Source organism: Lotus japonicus, chromosome 5 (genome assembly GCF_012489685.1).
Source record: "Lotus japonicus ecotype B-129 chromosome 5, LjGifu_v1.2".
NCBI lineage: Eukaryota > Viridiplantae > Streptophyta > Magnoliopsida > Fabales > Fabaceae > Lotus > Lotus japonicus.
The window spans coordinates 48968432-48992177 of NC_080045.1; positions in this window are offsets into that span (position 1 = coordinate 48968432).

Consider the following 23746-nt stretch of genomic DNA (forward strand, 5'->3'; position numbering starts at 1 on the left):
AGAAAACCATCAATCCTCTTGTTCCATGCTCTAGGAGCCTGCTTGAGTCCATACAAAGCTTTATACAACCTATAAACCTTGTGCTCATCACCATTAACCTCAAAGCCAGGAAGTTGTTGGACATATACCTCTTCATCAAGAGGTCAATTGAGAAATGCAGATTTAACATCGAGCTGATGCAACCTCCAATTCTTAAGACTAGCAGTAGCAACAACCATCCTTACAGTTTCCATTCTGGCCACAGGAGCAAAAACATCAGTGTAGTCAAGCCCTTCCTTCTGTTGAAAACCCCTTGCTACAAGCCTGGCCTTATACCTAGCTATAGAGCCATCTGACTTTAACTTGGTCTTATAGACCCATTTCACAGAGATAGCCTTCTTCCCTTTTGGTAAATCAACAAGACTCCAAGTCTTATTCTTCTCAATAGAACCAAGCTCTTCCTTCATAGCTGAGATCCAATTATCATGATGAAAAGCCTCTTCAACACTCACTGGCTCAATCTCAGCATTCAAAGCTAGATGAACCAGATCACCTTCATGTGTAACCTCATTGTCAGGAAATAGCACATAGTCATCTAACCTAGCAGGCAAGTGTCTTGATCTTTGAGTCCTCTGAACCACATTACCAGTAGGAAGATTCACAGTTCCTTGTACAACTGATTCGCCTGATCCTTCATTCACATCTGTTTCAGCATCAGGTAACAACTCAGGAAAATTAAACTGAACTTTTGCACTGGATCCCACTATTTCATCATCAGGCCAATCCCATGTTGTTTCTTCATCAACAACAACATCTCTACTAATGATTATACCATTTGTCACAGGGTTAAGTAGCCTATAAGCACCTGTAGAGTGATACCCCACTAGAAGTAGCTTCTCACTCTTGTTATCCAGTTTCTTCCTCCTTTGATCTGGCAAGTGTCTATAACACACAGATCCAAAAACCTTAAAATGTTTCACAATTGGCTTCAAACCTGTCCAAGCTTCCTCAGGTGTCAAAGACTTCAATCTTTTGGTAGGACACCTGTTGAGAATGTAAGTGGCAGTAGATACAGCTTCACCCCACAGTTTCACTGGTAACTTCTTGCTACTCAACATACTTCTCACCATGTTAGCAATAGTTCTATTCCTCCTCTCAGCCACTCCATTATGCTGAGGAGTATATGGAGCTATTATTTCATGATAAATTCCAGCTTCTTCACAAAATGCTTTCATCTCCTTTGAAACATACTCACCTCCACCATCTGTTCTCAGGGTTTTTATGCTTCTACTACTTTGCTTCTCAACTAACATTTTGAACTTCTTAAAAATCTCAAACACTTCTGACTTTCTGGTTAGTAGATAGGTCCACATTTTCCTAGTGTGATCATCAATAAAAGACACAAAATATCTATTACCACCTGATGACACAACCTCAAAAGGTCCACACACATCATAATATACTACATCCAATGCATCCTTAGAATTCACTGGCATACTCTCATGAAAAACATTTCTAGGCTGCTTGCTCAATAAACAACCTTCACACAACTGACCAGAGACCTTTACCAGTGGAAGACCCTTCACCATATCTTCATTATGGAGCTGATTCAAGCCTTTGAAATTCAGATGACCATATCTGAGATGCCAAAGCCTATCCACATTTGAAGTACTTGCTTTCATACACTGTGCATCACTAGTGTTAAGATCAACCTGAAAAGTCTTGTTTGTTGCCAATGCTGATCTCAAAATCAACCTATACTTTGGATCAAACACTAACAAATTCTTCCCTTTAGTCTTCAATGAATAGCCTTTCTCAACCAACTGCCCTAGGCTAATCAAGTTATGTTTCACACTGGGAACATACAACACATCTGTGATAAATGCTTGTTTTCCATTCTTCTTTTTGATAAGAATCCTTCCAATACCAGTTGATCTAATAGTGCTATTGTCAGCAAACCTAACACTACTAGATTTCCTCTCATCCAAGTCAACAAACCACTCTTTGTGACCAGTCATATGAGATGAACAGCCTGAGTCTAAGTACCAGGTGTTCTCATCAAGCATGTGAGAACTAACAGCAGAATTTACAACTTCACTACCAATAAGGCTAGGAATTTGAATAAAACTACTACTAGATTCATCATCAGGGACAACAAACAATACCTGCTCACCATCTGATTCATCATCTTCATGAGCAGAATAAGCTCGATCATCACCACTTGTCTTGTTACCCTTCTTCTTATTTTTGCATTCATAAGCATAGTGTCCATACTTTTTACATGCAAAACACTGAACACTCTTCTTGCTTTTTCCTTTCTTGAACTTATCTTTGTCCTGATTCTTTTCCTTGGAATCCCACTTCTTCTTGGATTCACCCTCATCCTCATGTGAAGACTGCCCAGAATCCTTGTTCTTCCAATTCTTCTCCTTGAAGGTCTTAGAGTTGCTACTCCACTTCTTCTTGCTGGTACCACCATGAGCATACAATGCTTGTTCAGTTTCTCTGTCAGACTCTCTCAGATTCAATCTCATTTCATGAGCCTCCAATGAACCTTGAAGCTCCTCAACCTTCATTGTATCCAAATCCTTAGACTCCTCTATAGTAGTAACTATATGATCAAATCTTGTAGTCAAAGATCGAAGAACCTTTTCTACAAGCATTTGATCATTCATAGTCTCTCCATTCGTCTTCATTTGGTTTGTCAAGGTCTGAAGTCGAGTGAAAAACTTAGAAATCGTCTCTGATATCTCCATCTTCAGAGCTTCATACTGTCTTCTGAGAGTCTGCAACTTGACCTTCTTCAATTTTGCCACACCTTCGTAGCTCTTGTTCAGAATATCCCACGCCTCCTTTGACGTTTTCGCCGCTGCAATTTTCTCAAAATTTGCAGGGTTAACACACTGATGGATAATGAACAGAGCCCGCATATCTTTCTTCTTCAGCTCCTTATGAGCAGCGCTTTGCTCCGCCGTCGGTTCCGCCGGTAGAGCATCATACCCAGAAGTCACCATCTCCAGAACATCTTGAAACCCGAAGATGACAAGCATCTGGGTATTCCACCGTTCCCAATCACTCTTGCCGTCAAGAACCGGCAACGAAGCTGGGAAATTGCCATTCGTTCCAGCCATCACCTTAAAAGAAGCGTCCACTTCCACCGGAGCTTCCAACGGAGCAAGCACCTCCGTTGTGACTGATTCACACTCCGCCGTAGATCGCCGTGCACGGGTGGTGGCTCACGTCGCCGGTCGCCGGATCGTGAAGCTCTTGATACCACTGTTGGATTTCTATCTCAGAAATCCCTTGAACGCAATTGATTATCACAATCAATGCTAGATTTAGGAACAATCAACACAAGAAAGAAAGAATGAATCTTGAAGTAAACGTAGGAAAGATCAAAAACTCTGATTGAATGAAGAAGATGAATATTATTGATACACTGCACTCACACACAGTGAGTGCCTTTTATTCATTACATGAGGATCACAATTAACAACATACAGACTCTGAAGGACCAACTAATAAACTCTCTAAAAACACAAGGACCTAATCTGAATTACCACTAATTCCAACAAAATACAATTTGTTTCAACAAGTAACTATCAAATTGGTTGAACCAATTAATTTCCCGGAGAGAATTGGACCCCAAAATCATACACAATTTATTGAGCATGTACATATACAGACGACGTTATTCAAGAATTGGGTCCAGAGATTAATAAATGTTGCATATACAGATGTTATCATCAACTTATAATCATCCCTGATTTATTTGATCAGAGTAAATTATGGCATGTAACTTACTAGTACATTCTCTTGTAATTCTCTGAAACCACAAGAAGGTGAGAATATTTTAGTCAAAAGTAACATTGATAAAGTTTCTCTATGTCATTACCAATATTCTTCATGATTTATATATGATATGGGAAATCCCAACTGGCTCAGCCTTTTTCTTCTTTGTATTTAAGATTATTCATTCTAGAGATTGGAGTAATGTCTAGTTAATTGTAATTGTAATTAAACTATGGGAGATTATGTCTCAGTCTCCAGGGCTTGGTTAATTTAAGCTTCAAATTGAGTAATGAAGGAAATTATCACACTCAACCAGAAAGGACGTTTGACACAGAATTTGAATTATTAAACAGTGCTACTGCTAGCTATACTTTTCAGACCTTGGACTTAATATAGCTTGGTCGGTCCCTTCCAAAATAAATCAGCAGTTGTTGCCTGGACAAGAGGCAACCAACAAAAGTGCTACTTTTGATACCCTGGACACAATATTAGTTTGATTACACTTTTAGTCCTTGTAATTCTGCGAATGCTTATTTTTGGTGCTTATAGTTTCATTTGCTCTGTCTTGGTACTATTAAGATTGAACAAATATGATCCAAAAAGTAAATTATTATTCAATAGTTATTAAAAAAAGATGATCTGGATTGGATCACAATTTTTTTATGTGTGTAGAATGTTATGACAATATGTCTCCCTTTAATTTCCATGTCTAAAATCATGATTTATGTCAGTTTTATTTTCTTAAGTTTTTGGTTAACAATCTAATGTTTGGATTAAATCTGTTCATTTTGAAAATAGAGTAATTTAATTTGAGCAATTAAAACTATGTCGGTTAAAATCACATATTTTAAAAATTATAGAGATAAAAATGTAATTGGTGTCTCAGAGGGTGCAAACTGAAATTGGAGAGCCATCTGTTGTTCAATCATCCATATAATGTCTTACTTTTAAGGGTTAATCCTCTAATTAGTCCTTGTGGTTGTGTGGCCGTCTGAAATTAGTCCCTCCCGTAAAATCTAAGTCCTCGTGTTTGGAAAGTGTGTGGAAATTAGTCCCTCCGGCGAGGACCTGCTACACACACTTTTTCAAACACGAGGACTTAGATTTTACGGGAGGGACTAATTTCAGACGGCCACACAACCACAGGAACCAATTAGAGGATTAACCCTACTTTTAAATACATTAGAAGATGTATTCAGGGGTGACCATATGAGCTGGTGAGCGGGTTCACTATAGGTCCATTAAAATATGGGTCGAGTTTGGTTAGCCCACTTTTAGTATATGAGTTGAAAGTTTTAGTCCAACCCACATTTTTGTGGGCTAACAGATTAACGTGTTAACTCACTTTGTAATGTAGTGGAAAAAGTGATTATATAATAAGCACCACAAATTCAAATTAAACACTAACAAAAAAATGAATGTGGTTGATCCCTGTGCCATTGTTTCTTGAAACCAATAAATAAATAAGATAAGTCACAACTCATAATTGACCTTTAAAACAACAAAAGCACGGGCGAAAGTCCAACAATCTCACAATAATAAAGTCTTAGTTCAAAACTTTAATTCTAACATAGTACTCCCTCCGTTCATTTTTAAGTGTCGTTTTAGCATAAAGCTCTCCAACCAAGATAGTGGATTATTAGAGTTGTTTTTCTCATTCTACCCTCTCACATCCCAATCATAAAGTCATAAATCTCTCCAACCAAGATAGTGGATTCTTAGTTTTTTTTCCACTCTCTCATATCATTAAACAACCTACCACTCTCACCCAATCATAGAGTCATAAAGGTATTCATAATTATTAAGAAAGAATAATTTTATGGAAAATGTGAAGTGGAGTTTTTGAAAAAGTAAGGGTATAATTGACAAAATGGAACCTAAAACATCAAAACGACAGTTAAATAGGAACAAAAAAATTATTCTAAAACGACACTTAAAAAGGAACGGAGGGAGTCTTGGTCAAAATATTATATTTGCTAAAGGTATTTCGGATGTTAAAGACAAGAACAATTTTTAACTATTTTCTTTTTCTTGATTTCTCTTTGCATTAGGTGATATGGACATTTTTACTAAAAGAGTAGAATTTTTCCTCTTCCAAGAAAAACAAGAAGGTTGAGGTAGAAAATAAGCAAGGGAGAATGATATCTAGAATCAGCAAAATGTCAACAACGACAACGATGGGCGAAGCGATGATGGGTGATGCAGAGGCCGGCGAGACAAATGACAATGATGATAGGCTGATCAGGCGGCGGGAAGAACAAAAATGGTGATGGGTGAAGCGCGCCGTAGATCGAAAAGGTGGAAGGTGAAGCCAGAAAGAAATGAAGACGTGAAGTGAAGAGGAAGAACGTCGAAAGTATATCGGAACCGGTGAAATGAAAGTGGGTTTGAAGTTGAAAATGAATCCCTAATCTCCTAAGTTTATTTATTTAAGTAAAAAAACATGTGCTAACTCGACTGCCTGGCCTGCCTTGCCTCGCTTAAACTCATAAAAAAGTGGGTTTCAAATGTGGGTTTAAAGTGAGTTTGTTGGGCTGAATTTCTCAACCCAACCCAACTCTCGTTAAAATAGGCGGGCTAAACGGACTTGACCAACGGGTCAAGTCCATTTTGAAGGTATGAAAAACGGTAGAAAGGGGGGGGGGGTTTGAATAACGTTTTCAAGATAAACTTCACCTTAAAGATTTTAACAAATCTTTTCGAGAACTAAGTGCTAAAGATAGGAGATAGAAAAGCACACAAGGATTTTATCCTGTTTCACTTGATAAATCACTCAAGCTACTCCAGTCCACCCGTTAAGGTGATTTCTTCCTTCTTAGAATGAAGGCAATCCACTAATCAGGTATGTGTTACAACTGCACTTGAAACCTACAAGTGACTAACAATACACTGACTTAGCTCACACTAAGATTCACTCTCTTAGTCTTCTCTAGGATCCGATTAACCTTGATCTCCTAAAGGCAAACTATACAACTGTATATGAAGTTCTTGTTTACAAGGAAAGTGCTTCTAAAAAGCTTATAGTTTTTTTTTTTTTGATAGGCAAATGTTAGTGGTTAGTTGTTAGTAAGTTAGTAGTAAACACAATGAAATTCAAGATGAAAGAAAGCTTAGAAGGATTTGAATATTTCTTGCGCGTATGTGAATGCTTCTGGCCGCTTCTTTCAACCTTCAGCCTCTATTAATACTCCAAGGATTAGGGTTGAACGTTGCATGGGAATGCTACCGTTGGAGGGCAGTTCTGGAAATTCCAGCTTCTGCTGTTGGCTGAGGATGTTAGGTAGGTCGTCAGAATAGTACACTTTGCTTTTGTACTCTGGATAGTGACTTGACCTTAACCTCGTAGACTTCTGATCAGAGGAGCGCTTCGTATTGGGACTTGTGAAGCTGATTGATCAGAGTCAGAAGGAAGCTTGGATCCTCTGACCGTTGTACCTTCTGATCTTCACTTCAGAGGATCAGTACATGGTCTTCAGAGCCAGTTGCTTCTGGACTTCAGAGTCTGGATCGTCAGAGTCTTCTACACCATCAGAGCTTCTGAGCCTTCAGAGTCTTTTGGTTGTCAGATCTTCTGGATCATCAAACCTTCAAGTGCGCTGAGTCCTTATCAGAGCTTGATTTACTTCAGATCTACTGAAGCTTTTCCACTGTTCAGAGTGAACATGGAGAATGCGAAAGCGTTGCTTGGGTCACTCTTTATGCACAGTGCTTCTGATTTGTGTGAGATTGAATAGATGTTAGAGCCTGTAAATAGCACACTCAGAAAAACACGTTAGAGTACCACAATTGTTCATATCAAAAGGTTAACTTGTAATCATCAAAACATAGAGTTGTACTACTAGATCAAAACTTGATCTTACAATCTCTCCCTTTTTGATGATGACAAAACTAAGATTTTTGATGAACAATTCTTAAACAATAAACTGAATTCACTCAGAGTTTAGGGATATAGAATAAGACTTATCCTGATGTGAATAGTTTATCTTGCTCATTTTGAATTCAAGTCACTGCTTGATTCTGAGCTTAGCTCCCCCTGAATCTAATACTTGATGAAAACGTTAGTAAAGTCTAGATTCTGAGCTAAATAAAATAAGAGTTCAGAGTGAAAAACTTATGACATAGATGAAATAGAATTATCAGAGCGCATAAGTATTCAGAGTCAACGGACAAGGTATCAGAGTCTTGGGTATCAGAGTCAAACTAAAATCACTTCAGAAGAAGTGAAATGTATTCCTTGTATTTGCCCAGTGACACATCTATGGTCATAAAGGTGGAACTCTTAAATTCTCCAAAAGAAAAATAAATCACACTAACACAGCTTACACATCAAAAACTGGGTTGTACTCCCCCTTTTTGTCATAAGCAAAAAGCTTGGGGTGTGAAAAACTTAGGTTGAAGTACAAGGTACTCCCCCTTAGAGAAGGTCTAAGTTTCAAAAGAAATAGAAACGATGCATGAATCAGAGTTAGGCGAATTAAAGAGAAGAGTTAATGCAAAAGAAGAACGTTTACCACCGGCCAAGGGAGTAAAGAGAAGCTTCAGTTACCAAGAACTGAACCTCGAGAAACTGTAGGAGCATTAACTGACAGAGAGAAAGTGAAGCCTATATAAAGCGATGGAGAATATGGTAAGCTTCACAACTCGATCAATAAAAAAAATGGCATCAAACATGGTTGCACTAGAAGAGCTCAGAAGGAAGGCATTCGAGGAGGACTTGTTCCTGAACATAAGGCATCTAGAGGGTACAATGACCATTCCAGAGCTGACGAGGACACTGCTTGAGGAGGACCTTCGTCCAGAGCTAAAGAACGACTTGAAGGAATTTCTTGCCTTCGTGGAAGACGTTCAAGAACTCAGCCAACTGGAGCTGAGGCTACTGGAAGAAAAGGAAACCATAGAAGAGAAGCTCAAGACAACAGAAGAGATTCTGGAGAGAAAAGAGCTAAACGTCAATCTCAACAATATCCAGTATGCGCGGGATCGTCTGGAGAGGGAGAGGTCTGAGCAGCGCCAAGAGTGCAGAAGAATGAGGAAGGATCCTCCATTCTAGATAAGGGACAACATGTATGATGTAATAACATAAGTGATATGAATAAAGAAAAACATTTGCAAGCACAATGTTAGTTATATATATATATATATATATATATATATATATATATATGCAATGATAATCACAAACGAATAAAGCAGAATAACTAAAGTAACTGAAAGAAAATAAACAGAAGATAACAAAAAAAATTTAGGAGAGAAAAACGAAGAGATCCTAAGACTAGGGTTTATCAGATCGACGCAGAAGTTCCATCATCATCTGCTTCATGTCCATTAGCATAGACTCATGAGTGTCAAGACGTTGTTCCATGATGTCGAGTCTGGACGAGCTTGACTGTGTAGAGCGAGAATGAACATTCTGAGCAGCTTGATGAGATGGAAGGGAAGCAGAAGCAACATGAGTGAAAACCACTGGTGCAAGTGCTTGGCATCTAAGGGCTTCAGCTTCAGCTTCAAGTCTCTCTGCCTCTAATCTTGCTTGTTCAGCTTGAGCTGCTGCTTGACGTGCAGCTTCTTCTGCTTGCTCTTGCTTTCTTCTGGCCTCTTCAACAGCTTCAAGAAGCTTATGTCTCTGTTGTTGTTCATGAAGAGCCACTCTTCTTGCAAACCTGTGCTTTGCAGCCTCGATCCTCTGATCCCTTTCTGCAGTCAGATGCTCCATCATAATAGGAACCTGAGCTACTAACCAAGTACTCAGACTATTCCACTCTTCAGCAACAGAATCAGCATTCTCACTCAGGTCAGTGTGACCTTGCACGTTGCGTAGCATCAAAGAAGCTTCATGATTAAAAACATTGATGCACTCAAAGAGAGAGGTGGGTCTGAGGTAAGTGTAGGGAACTATGGAGAGGTTTGGTTCTGGAGAGGTTGGGTGATTGCTACTGTGTGCCTCAGAAACACCTTGAGGAGAGCCAATGTTAGAGTTTTGAACATGTTGTTCAGAGGCTTCAAGGTGAGGATCAGAGGTTTCAACCAGAGGATGTGGTGATCTAACCGAAGAGTGGTTAGACACAGAGTGTTCTGGTTCTGGTTGAATTGGCTCTTGATGGATAGGGTCAGGTTGAGCGTGTTGAGCCAAAGGATCTGCCTCATGTAAAGGGTCAGCCAGGATAGGTTCATCTGGGTCAACTAGACGTTCAGGTCTAGGTCCAGAGTATCTCCTAGGGCTTGGACATGTGAGGTAATACTCTGGGATGGCAGACACTTTTTCTTTTCTGACCTCCATGAGTTTACGAATTGACTCAGAGTTATTAGAAGGGGAGGAGTCAACAACATTGGTTGGGAATGATACAGGAGTATAGGCAGTTGAAGAATCTGTATCAGTGGTTCTGGCAGCCAGACGTTCTGATGCTCTGGGGACAGAGTGATCAGACGTTCTGGGTTCTTGTTCTGGTTGGACAGGAATTGTGAGGTCAAGTCCAGAGGGTTCAAGAATGATGGGGTCAGATGTTAAAGGATTGTATTGAATGGTAATGGGTGAGGTTGGATCGGAGGGTCCGGTAGGTTGGTTCTGAAGCATATTCCAAAGAGGTGCTTCGTTTGGAGAGGGTTGGAAAAATGAAGACCTTGGGGAATTTGGTGGAGATGTGGCTTGGACTGCAGGTTGAGACTCTGGGATAGGAGTGAGTTAGGTGGTTGTGCGTTTGAGGAGGGTAGAAATGGGAAGTGCATCAATAGAATTTAAATCATCATCAGATTCAATGATAGCAGACTTACTTGTACGCACGGCAGAGCGAGTCACTCTGGCAGAAGTCTTCATCCTGATGACTGTAGCAGCAGGCTCCACACGTGTAGGCTTCACCACAATTCTAACCTGTTTCTTCTTCTTCTTGGGAGGAGAAGGACCATCGTTATTGTCACCATCATCACCATCATCTGGCCTGGTGGTTTCATCATATTTCCTCTTAGGCTGGTCAGCCTTCTTCTTCCTATTCAGAGGGACATCAGATTCCTCAGAGGATTCTTCTAAGACCATCTTCCTCTGAACGTTCCTCTTGGGAGGAGAGTCAAACTCTGGAGCTGGTGGCAATCGCCAGAAGAATTCATCTAAATCAATTTCAAGGCCTTGTGCTTTTAGATCTTCAACGTAGCACCTGATAGCCTCAGGATTGTCTGCCTGAGTCCACAAAGGATAGTCATTCAGAGGGACTCTTCTTCTTCTGACTTCATCTGAAGTATCTGTAAGATCAAGTTTTGATCTAGTAGTACAACTCTATGTTTTGATGATTACAAGTTAACCTTTTGATATGAACAATTGTGGTACTCTAACGTGTTTTTCTGAGTGTGCTATTTGCAGGTTCTGACCTCAACTCAATCTCACACAAATCAGAAGCACTGTGTATAAAGAGTGACCCAAGCAACGCTTTCGCATTCACCATGTTCAGTATGAACAGTGGAAAAGCTTCAGAAGTTCTGAAGTTATACAAACTCTGATGTGGACTCAGTCACTAGAAGCTCTGAAGATCCAGAAGTTCTGATAACCAAGAAACACTGAAGGTTCAGATGTTCTGATGGTGTAGAAGACTCTGAAGATCCAGAAGCTGAATAGTGGAAACTCTGAAGTCCAGAAGCAAGAAACTCTGAAGGCCATGTTCTTCCCTCTGAGTTCAGAATCAGAAGATACAATGGTCAGAGGATCTGTGCTTTCCCTCTGACTCTGATCAACCGGCTTCACAAGTTCCAATACGAAGCATTCCCCTGATCAGAAGTCTCCTAGGTTTAAAGGTCGCGTCGCTATCCAAGTACAAAAGCAACTGTACCTTCCTGACGACCTACCTAACGTTCTCAGCCACAGCAGAAGCTGGATTTTCCAGAACTGCCCTCCAACGGTAGCATTTCCCATGCATCGCTCAACCCTAATCCTTGGAGTATATAAAGAGGCTGAAGACTGAAAGAAACGGCTAGAAGCATTCACATACGCAAGACATATTCAAAAATCTTCTAAGTTTTCTTTCATCTGAAATTCATTGAGTTTACTATTAGCTTTTTAGAAGCAAATCTCTTGTAAACAATTCTTTGATAAACAATTTGTTTAGTTCCTTTAGGAGATCAAGGTTGATCGGATCCTAGAGAAGACTAAGAGAGTGAATCTTAGTGTGAGCTAAGTCAGTGTAATTGTTAGTCACTTGTAGGTTTCAAGTGCAGTTGTAACTCTTACCTGATTAGTGGATTGCCTTCATTCTAAGAAGGAAGAAATCACCTTAACGGGTGGACTGGAGTAGCTTGAGTGATTTATCAAGTGAACCAGGATAAAATCCTTGTGTGCTTTTCTATCTCTTATCTTTAGCACTTAAGTTCTCGAAAGATTTGTCAGAATCTTTAAGGTGGAAGTTTTATACTGAAAACGTTATTCAAACCCCCCCTTTCTACCGTTTTTCATACCTTCAGTATCTTCATGATCAGGGTCAATCCTCTTCTTGACCAATCCCATCTTCTTCAAAGATGTGGATGTGAAGACATCACTGACAATTGTGGTCAGATCCTCAGTGCAGCCAGCATTGATCAGATCTTCCACAAGTTTACTTTCAATGAAAAGATCTGAGAGAAGTCTTCCAAAAGGAATGTACTTGATAGCAGACTTGATGGATGCAGTGGTTATGGACTTCCTGATGCATTCTTTCAGGTAAGAGAACAAGAAGAAGGGAAGACAGATCTTCTTCTTATCCTGAATAAAGAACAACATCGCCTTCTGGCAGAAGTTGATGTAGTCAGGAGAACTGCCCTTAGGCCTTTGGTTGATACAGTTGAGCAGAATCTTGTGCCAGATTCTGAGTTTAGGATGAAGATCCATCACCTTGTAATCGGTCTTGCCCGGTTTGTAATTGGTGTAAAGGGCCTTGTTTGTCTCTTCCTTTGTTCTGGGTTTCAACTTGGATTCAGTCAGGTGAAATCTGTACCCAGTTCCAGTATGTACACCCAGCAGATTCACAATAGATTTCTCTGTGATGATTATCCTTCTTCCAGCTATGTACGAAACCACCTAATTATCATCACACTCAGCGTGTTTCCAGAATTCCTTGACCAATTTGTCATAAATTGGTCCTCTGAGCCTGTTGAAGTATTCTTCCCATCCCTGAACTTGAACTTCGGGACGAAGATCATACCCATTTGCAGCAATGTTGTCTAGGTCGAATCTCCATTCTGCAAGTACTTGGAGTTCTTCCGGTGCATACACGCAGTGAACGGCACAGCCTCGTTCTGCAATCGGAATCATCTGCTCTTGAGCTTGACCTTGATTTCTCTGAACCTCAGGACCTGCCTGTCCTGTAGCTTGACCAACTACCATTACAGGAAACCTGGTTGCGTCAGCAGCTTCGTTTCTGTTTTGTCTCGCCATTTGAGCGGTTGAAGGTTTTGGGTAGAAAGGAAGAATGAAGATAAAGACTTGAGAGAGAGAGAGAGAGAGATCATGGGTGAGAGGTTTTGAAAAACTGAAGAGAGAGAGAGAGAGTAAAACCTTAAGTGTAGGAGATCGTGTGTGTATAGTGGGTTTTTAAAAGTAACCGTTGTTGATCAAAAAGCAGGTTAAAATCAACGGTTAAAAATTAAAGACATCATAGTAACAGTAAATACACATATCACACGCAGGAGAGAAGCACATCAACACTCATTATGACAGACTGTCACACGGGCACAAGGAACTATGCATCAGAGATACTGACACACGTTTACTGTCTCAGCTTCAGAGTCAGCACCAATGGGTACATACACTCTGATAGAGTTACCTTCTGGACTAGACATCTTCTGATCAAGAAGTATCATAGTCAGAGGTTCTGATCCATCTTCATGCTGGACAAAAGTCCATATTCAGATTTTTCATAATGAAATTAAATCTATCCTCTGCTAAGGGCTTTGTAAAGATATCTGCCCATTGATGGTCAGTATCAACAAACTTTAGAAGAAGTACGCCCTTCTGTACATAATCTCTAATAAAGTGATACTTTACCTCAATGTGCTTTGCCCTTGAATGCAAGATAGGATTCTTACTCAGTGAAATTGCAGCAGTGTTATCACAATAGATGGGGATATTGCTCTCTAGGATTTGATAGTCCTCCAGCTGATGTTTCATCCAGAGCATCTGAGTGCTGCATATTGCTGCTGAGATATATTCTGCCTCTGCAATTGATAGTGCAATGGTTGATTGCCTCTTGCTTGCCCATGAGACTAAGTTGCTTCCCAGAAATTGACAATTTCCAGAAGTGCTTTTTCTCTCTGTTCTATCTCCAGCATAATCAGCATCACAATAACCTGAAAGCTTATACTCTGATGTTTTCTTATACATCAAGCCAAGGTTAGTGGTACCTTTCAGATACCTTAGGATCCTCTTAACAGCAGTTAAGTGGGTTTCCCTTGGATCTGATTGGAAACGAGCACATAAATGAACACTAAACAATATATCTGGCCTAGATGCAGTTAAGTATAGAAGTGATCCTATCATACCACGATAGAGCTTCTGACAAACTTTACCACTTGCATCTTCTTTCTCCAGAATGCATGTAGGATGCATAGGAGTTTTAGCCACTGTTGAATCCAGCATATTGAACTTCTTCATAAGTTCTTTAGTGTACTTGCTCTGATGGATATATGTTCCTTCTGGTGTTTGATCAACTTGTATTCCCAGAAAGTACTTGAGTTCTCCCATCATACTCATCTCAAATTCAGCCTGCATCATCTTAGAAAATTCTTTGCATAGAGATTGATTAGCAGAGCCAAATATTATATCATCAACATAGATTTGCACAATTAAGATATCATCTTTGTAAGTTTTGCAAAAGAGAGTTGTATCTACTTTACCCCTTACAAACTCATTCTCCAGAATGAATGAGCTGAGTCTCTCATACCATGCTCTGGGAGCTTGCTTCAGACCATAGAGTGATTTCTTCAACTTGAACACATGGTTTGGGTTCTTCTCATCCTCAAAACCTGGGGGTTGATGAACGTAGACTTCCTCTGATATATATCCATTTAGGAAGGCACTCTTAACATCCATCTGATGTAGAATTATGTTGTGATTTACTGAGAAAGAGATCAACAGTCTGATTGCTTCTAGTCTTGCTACTGGAGCAAATGTTTCAGTGTAGTCTATTCCTTCTTGCTGGCTGTAGCCTTGAGCAACTAGCCTTGCCTTGTTTCTGACTACATCTCCTTTCTCATTCAACTTATTTCTGAACACCCATTTTGTTCCAATTACATGGACACTCTCAGGCTTCTTCACTAAGCTCCAAACATCGTTCTTGGAGAATTGATTCAATTCTTCTTCCATGGCCAGAATCCAGTCCTTGTCCTGAAGAGCTTCATCAATTGACTTGGGTTCAATTAAGGACACCAACCCTTTCAGACTAAGCAAGGTCTCTTCAGAGGGTCTGAAGGCTGATCTGGTTCTGACTGGTTCGTCTTTGTTGCCCATAATCAATTCCTTAGGATGAGCTGCAGTGATTCTGCTCTTCTTCAGAGTTTGTGAATCAGAGGGACCAGCTTCTTCTTCTGGATCATCTTCCTCTGGCTCAGCTTCCTCTGGAGCTTTGCCTTTGTCAGAAACATTAATGCTTAAATCTGCAAACTTTTCAACTAGCTTTGACTGGTCAGAGTCAAGCTTATCATCAAATCTAACATGAATAGATTCTTCAATAGTCTTAGCATCAGTATTATAAAATCTAAAACCTTTAGATCTCTCAGAGTAACCGAGTAATAGACATTTAGAAGACTTAGCATCAAATTTATGCAATCTATCCTTAGTATTAAGAACATAACAAACACAACCAAAAGGATGAAAGTAAGAAATGTTGGGTTTTATGTTCTTCCACAATTCATAGGGAGTCTTATTCAGAATTGGTCTCACAGAGATTCTGTTCTGAATGTAACATGTTGTATTTACTGCCTCTGCCCAAAAGTGCTTAGCCATGCCAGTTTATTGGAGCATGGTTCTAGCCATCTCCTGAAGAGTTCTGTTCTTCCTCTCAACAACACCATTTTGTTGAGGAGTTCTGGGACAAGAGAAATCATGTGCAATTCCATAGGAATCAAACAGACTCTCAAACTTGTCATTCTCAAACTCTCCACCATGGTCACTTCTGACACGCACAATCCTACAAGCCTTCTCGTTTTGCACTTGGGCTATGAAGGTAGAGAACACAGCATGAGACTCATCCTTGCGGGTTAGAAACTTTATCCATGTCCAACGGCTATAGTCGTCAACGATGACCATCCCATATCTCTTGCCACCTATAGACTCAGTTTTCACTGGTCCAAACAGGTCGATATGCAGAAGTTCCAACGGCCTTGAGGTTGAGACAACATTCTTTGCCTTGAAAGGGACTTTAGTGAATTTGCCTTTCTGACATGCTTCACAAAGAGCGTCTGAAGAGAACTTCAGAGAGGGTAAGCCCCTGACAAGGTTTAGCTTACTCAGCTGAGAAATCTTTCTCATACTGGCATGCCCTAACCGTCTATGCCATACCCACTGCTCTTCATTAACAGACAGAAGGCACTTCACATTCTGAGCCTCCAACTCAGATAATCTGATCTTATATATGTTGTTCTTCCTCTTGCTGTTAAACAGAACAGAGCCATCGATTTGACTTACAGCCCGGCAGGACTTTTGATTAAAGATAACATCATAACCCTTGTCAGCTAATTGACTTATAGACAATAAGTTATGAGTTAAGCCGTCTACCAATAGAACATTATCAGTGCATGGACTACTGTCTACACAAATAGTACCAGTACCAACAATTTTACCCTTTTCATTTCCTCCAAAGCCAACTTCGCCTCCAGGCTTAAGTTTTAGCTCTTGGAACATACGCCTTTCTCCCGTCATGTGACGCGAGCATCCACTGTCCAGATACCATGATTGGTGTTTCAGTGGAGCTATCAAGGATATCTGCAACATAGATAATCTTATCCTTAGGTACCCACTTTCTGGGTCCTCTCTTGTTAGTTACCCCAGAGGTTCTGATCACCTTGGGTTTCTCAACATGATAATGTAAAGGAATTTTTGCATGATATTTAGACATGGAGAAAGATCCCTTTTTGAGAGGGGGTTTAGCAACTTCAGCAGGTAAAGGATCAGGCAATATGGTACCAGAGGGAACAAAGCATTCATACAAAGATTTTTCTTTAGACGCAGAAGGCTCATTTCTAATTGGTTTAGAATAGCCAATGCCATGCATTCCATTTCTGCTTACGCCATAGATCATTGACGCCATTAAGCTTCTATCTACGCTCTTAGCCAGGAATCTTTGAAAAGACTTTTCATACTTAGATTCATTTCTACAATCAGAGGCATCACAAGCAACTATTTCTTCCAACTTAGCAATCTGGTTCTTAAGCACAGAGTTAGAATTGATCAAAGCATGATTATCATTTTTCAAATCAGAAATAATTTTCTCATGTTCAGAAAGAGTCTTTGAAGCAGCAGATAAGTCCTTTTTCAACCTCTTATGCTTAGACAATAAAGAATTATACTTATCCATAATATCAGACAAAGCATGTTTCAGTTCAGAGGTAGAGAAAGAAGCGAATACCTCATTTTCATCGTCTGAATTAGGATCTCCTTCTGATTCTGAGTCAGAGTCAACAGCTTCCTTTGACTCTGCTCCTTTGTCTTTGACAATAGCCATGAGTCCTTGGACTTCACCGTCAGAGTCAACATCCTCTGACTCTGATTCATCAAATGTCACCATCAGACTCTTCTTCGTCTTGAGGTGCTTCTTTGGCTTCTTGTCCTTCTTCAACTTTGGAAAATCACTTTTGTAGTGCCCTGATTCTTTGCACTCAAAGCATGTGACTTCCCTGATTGATGACTTCTTCAGGCCTGAGGACTCATACTTTCCTTTGGCCTTTCCAGAGCCTCTGTACTTGCTTTGCTTGTGCTTCCAGATGCGGTTGAGTCTCTTAGAGATCAGAGTCAGCTCATCTTCATCAGAATCTTCTGATGCTTCTTCAGATTCTTCTGCTTCAGCTTGGAGAGCCTTTGACTTCTCAGCCTTAGCCTTTTCAGATTTGGATTTCAAGGCTATAGACTTTTTCCTCAGATCTTGCATCTCAGAACGCTTCAGCTCATGGCATTTCAGAATGCTAATGAGTTCTTCTAAACTCATACGCTCGACATCTCTTGTGAGCTCTATTGATGTCACTAAAGGCATCCAGCTTTCAGGAAGACTCCTGATGACCCTTATGACATGATCTTTTGTAGTGTAGCTCTTGTTGAGAGGTCGTATTCCAGCTACAAGCAACTGAAATCTAGAGAACATTTCTTCAATGGACTCATTTGGCTCCATGATGAAGGATTCATACTTTTGGATCAAAGACAATGCCTTTGATTCTTTAACTTTCTTGTTTCCTTCATGAGACATCTTCAGAGATTCAAAAATGCCTTTTGCAAACTCACGATCTGTAATCTTCTGGTACTCTTCATAAGAAATAACACTTAGAAGAATTGCTCTTGCTTTGTGATGTTGTGAGTACAACTTCTTTTGATCTGCAGTCATCTCTGACCTTGGGATCTTCTTGCCTTCTTCATCAACTGGACGCTCATAGCCATCCACAATAATATCCCAGAGATCTGCATCAAAACCCAGAAAGAAACTTTCGAGTCTATCCTTCCAGTATTCGAACCTTTGACCGTCGAACACAGGAGGCTTTGCGTTGTATCCATCTTTCTGTGTTTCACTGGTGGTAGCCATTGTTTTTCACACCGGCCCGGATCACTGAACACTGTTAGGTGTGGTAATCAGAACTTGCGCTCTGATACCAATTGAAGGTATGAAAAACGGTAGAAATGGGGGGTTTGAATAACGTTTTCAAGATAAACTTCACCTTAAAGATTTTAACAAATCTTTTCGAGAACTAAGTGCTAAAGATAGGAGATAGAAAAGCACACAAGGATTTTATCCTGGTTCACTTGATAAATCACTCAAGCTACTCCAGTCCACCCGTTAAGGTGATTTCTTCCTTCTTAGAATGAAGGCAATCCACTAATCAGGTATGTGTTACAACTGCACTTGAAACCTACAAGTGACTAACAATACACTGACTTAGCTCACACTAAGATTCACTCTCTTAGTCTTCTCTAGGATCCGATCAACCTTGATCTCCTAAAGGCAAACTATACAACTGTATATGAAGTTCTTGTTTACAAGGAAAGTGCTTCTAAAAAGCTTATAGTAAACACAATGAAATTTAAGATGAAAGAAAGCTTAGAAGGATTTGAATATTTCTTGCGCGTATGTGAATGCTTCTGGCCGCTTCTTTCAACCTTCAGCCTCTATTAATACTCCAAGGATTAGGGTTGAACGTTGCATGGGAATGCTACCGTTGGAGGGCAGTTCTGGAAATTCCAGCTTCTGCTGTTGGCTGAGGATGTTAGGTAGGTCGTCAGAATAGTACACTTTGCTTTTGTACTTTGGATAGTGACTTGACCTTAACCTCGTAGACTTCTGATCAGAGGAGCGCTTCGTATTGGGACTTGTGAAGCTGATTGATCAGAGTCAGAAGGAAGCTTGGATCCTCTGACCGTTGTACCTTCTGATCTTCACTTCAGAGGATCAGTACATGGTCTTCAGAGCCAGTTGCTTCTGGACTTCAGAGTCTGGATCGTCAGAGTCTTCTACACCATCAGAGCTTCTGAGCCTTCAGAGTCTTTTGGTTGTCAGATCTTCTGGATCATCAGACCTTCAAGTGCGCTGAGTCCTTATCAGAGCTTGATTTACTTCAGATCTTCTGAAGCTTTTCCACTGTTCAGAGTGAACATGGAGAATGCGAAAGCGTTGCTTGGGTCACTCTTTATGCACAGTGCTTCTGATTTGTGTGAGATTGAATAGAGGTCAGAGCCTGTAAATAGCACACTCAGAAAAACACGTTAGAGTACCACAATTGTTCATATCAAAAGGTTAACTTGTAATCATCAAAACATAGAGTTGTACTACTAGATCAAAACTTGATCTTACACATTTTACCACCCTAGATGTACTCATAAACCCTTTTTCCCATTTTTTTTTTTATCATGCTCAGGCATTTCTTACAAGAATAATATGCCATGTATCACTTTTTAGCTCACTTCCCGTTACAGGGAAGGAGATAGCTAGAAACTATTCAGCTTTCAATGTTTAGAATTTTTTATGTAATTAATTTTGGTGATAATTTTATATGAGTAGTTTTTTAATGCCGGATAAAAGAAAAGTTGATTCAAACATATTATCACTCTTAAAAGTGAAACATTATATAATTAACAACTATTTGAGATCAGCTTTATTTGATTGGAAGCTGAATAATGAATAGTATTCTCAACTTCACTTGAAATTTTGAGGGTTTGGTATCCATTTGGTTATGTAAACCTACTTAGGTAGTACTATAATAAAGTCTATTTATCATTGATTTGAAACGCTTGCTTTATATTGAGGTAACTAGGCAAAAAAATCATTCCCCACCCAAAACCAATATGTCAATTTGTCATTTCTATTTGGTAGGATATATTAAAGCAAACCCGACCAACATGAGAAGGAAGGAGAGAAAACATACAAGTTAATTATGATAGGTACTGGTATCAACACTACTAAAAAAACGCGAATTGCCGATGGATTTTAGCGACGGATAGCGATGGAATCAGCGACGGATCGACGTTTTGAAAATAAATATTCAATTTTTAAAATTTAGCGACGGATTGTTTCCCTCGCTGTTTTTCCGTCGCTAATTCCCTCGCTAATTTCATTTTATTATTTTATATTGCAAATTAGTGACAGTTTTGTACCGTCGCTGATTACCTCCCGTCGCTAATTCCCTCGGTAAAGTTTGTAAGAAGTTAGTGACAGAATAATAACATAATTTCTGTCGCTAAATATATTATTTTTAAAAATAAATTGTTTTCTCCAGGTTTCGAACCTGGGTCTTGCTTGTCAAAGGGAATGACTTAGCCATTTGAACTACTTGATATTTTGTCTGTTATACTTTGAAATAAATATATTTGACTTGATAAAGACTAATAGGTTAAAAGACACTTTATCAATCCTCATTCTCGCTAGCACAGGTTAAAAGACACTTTACCATTTCCAAACACTGAAACCTCTCGACTGAAAGACTGAAACCACCGTTCCTCACGCTCGCTAGCTCCACCGTTGTCGTTCCCTTTCACCATAACCACCGTTCCTCACGCTCGCTAGATCCTCCGCCGGAGTCAGTGCTCGAATCCACAATATGCGGTGGTGAATGGGTTTCCCTTCGCGTGTCCGCCGCCTTCTTCTCCGCCGCTCGTCGCTCGTAAACCGTCATCCTCCATCGCCAGAGCTTAAGGAGCAACAAAAGGTATGATCGATTTTTTAGGGTTCTTCACTTTAGTTTCTACTGAGTACTAGAGAGTGATAGGGTTTCTAAGGGTTTTTATTTGGGTGCTGATTTTATGTGAAAATTACTCTCTATTACCTGGAACAAGCACTCCTTGCGTAAGTCTTCACTTTCAAGATTATTTTTAGCTGCATAATCTATCCAGAAGTTATAAATCACATAGATCTTCAATCTTACAGCAACTTGGGTAATCTTTTATGGTTAACAAATTATGTATGACTTGGTTTCAGAAAAATTATGTATAGAAGTTAACAAATGGTATTGCTATACAAGGTTAAAAAAGAAGCATGATATGATCATTAAATCAAGATAGCTTGCTTAGTTGCATGAACAGAACCAACATAAAGAATAATGCTCTTCTTATCTTGCCATTATGATTCAAGAGCATGCCATTCTGAACCTTTCTAGAACCTTATGTGCTATGAAACAACGGCTCAGTTTCAAGGGACAAATCAAAATTGAATTACTTCAGTTAACTCTTTTTAATTCTAAGATACTTGTCAAAAACTAGAAACAGTTAAACAGAATGGGCAAAGTCACTGGACTGGTGGAAATCTAGAAGTATATATATTTTTGTTCTGCACGTTGCCAAGCTAGGTATTTCGAGTTATGTCAAACCAAACAAATTATTGAAGACATCTGCAAGTTACAAGAGAAGTCTTATTTGAGTGTGTCATTGCTATTTTTCACTTCAACCACATTTCTCATCAATCAGCATAACCTCCTATGCAATTCATCTCTTCCAGAATTTCATCACCGTCTGCGATTTCCAGATTCATAAGCCCTTGAATCGAACCTAAAGTGCCTCAAGATTTCCCTTTTTTCCCCTCTCATCTAGATTCTAACCATTCATCGCTTCAATCGCATCTCTCATAGCCTGCTCCGATGCAAACGTCACAAATCCAAATCCCCTCGACCTTCCAGTCTCACGATCATTGATTTCATCAGGTATGAACTCTCTAATTATGACAGCAGCAAGGAGCTTTTGGGCTTCTGAGAATTAGGGTTTACTCTCTAATTATACCTTCTACTATACAGTGAAGATATTTCAAATTATGCAACTGTTTAGTATATTCTAGTTAGCTCCAAGGAAGTTATCAAAGGCATCCAACTTTCAGGAAGGCCTCTCAGAATTCTCATGACATGATCAGCTGTTGTGTAGCTCTTGTTGAGAGGTCTTATTCCAGCAATAATCAACTGGAATATGGAAAACATATCCTCAATGGATTCGTCAGGTTCCATTTGGAAGGATTCATACTGCTTGATCAGAGACAACGCCCTTGTCTCTTTCACCTTTTTGTTTCCTTCATGTGTCATCTTTAAGGAATCAATGATACACTTAGCGGAATCTCGATCAGTAATTTTCTCATATTCTTCATATGAAATGGCACTTTGCAGTATAGCTCTTGATCTGTGATGATCACTGAACTCCTTCTTTTGATCTTCACTCATCTTCTCCCTTGGGATCTTTACACCATGTTCATCAATAGGAGGGGTGTAGCCATCAACAACAAAATCCCAAAGATCAGGATCAAAGCCAAGAAAGAAGCTTTCGATTCTGTCTTTTCAGAAATCAAATCTCTGACCATCAAAGATAGGTGGTCTTGCACTGTATTGATATTTGCTTGTAGTAGTGGTGGAATCCATGAGTTTTTCACACTGGCCCGGATCTACTGAACACTGTTAAGTGTGGTAATCAGAACTTGCGCTCTGATACCAATTGAAGGTGTGAAAAACGACTAGAGGGGGGGGGGTTGAATAGAGTTTTGAATATAAAAACTTTCCCCTTAAGATTTTAGCAAATCTTTTCGGTTTATCTGAGATAGATGGTGCAGCGGATAAAGATAGAGAGAAGAGAGAAGCACACAAGTATTTTATCCTGGTTCACTTGATAAATCCCTCAAGCTAATCCAGTCCACCCGTTAAGGTGATTTCTTCCTTCTTAGAATGAAGGCAATCCACTAATCAGATAATTGTTACAACTGCACTTGAAACCTACAAGTGACTAACAATACACTGACTTAGCTCACACTAAGATTCACTCTCTTAGTCTTCTCTAGGATCCGATCAACCTTGATCTCCTAAAGGAATCACCACTAAGATTCACTCTCTTAGTCTTCTTAAGGATACTGACCTACCCGGTCCCTTAAGGAAAATCAAACAACTGTTTGAGGTTGGTGTTTACAAAGGTTTGCTTCTAAATAAGCTGAGTGTAAACTAAATAAGAACAGATGAAGAAAGTAGAGGCTTGAATCTTTTCTTGTATTGCAGCTCTTGGTTTCTCTCTCCACAATCTTTCTTCTTTTCTTCAGCCTTAAATAGTCCAAGGTGCAAAGGATATTTCTGTTGAGAGAATGTGACCGTTGGAGGGCATTTCTGGAACTTCCAGAACCTGCTGTGGCTGAACTTTGGTAAGTAGGCTTGTCGGAATAGTACACTGCTCTTGTACTTCTTGATAGTGACATTTGCCTGTAACCATTAGCTTCTGATCTGACGACGCTTCATGTTGAAACTTGTGAAGCTTGGTGATCAGAGTCAGAGGGAAGCTTGGATCCTCTGACCTTCGTAACTTCAGAGCTTCTGGACC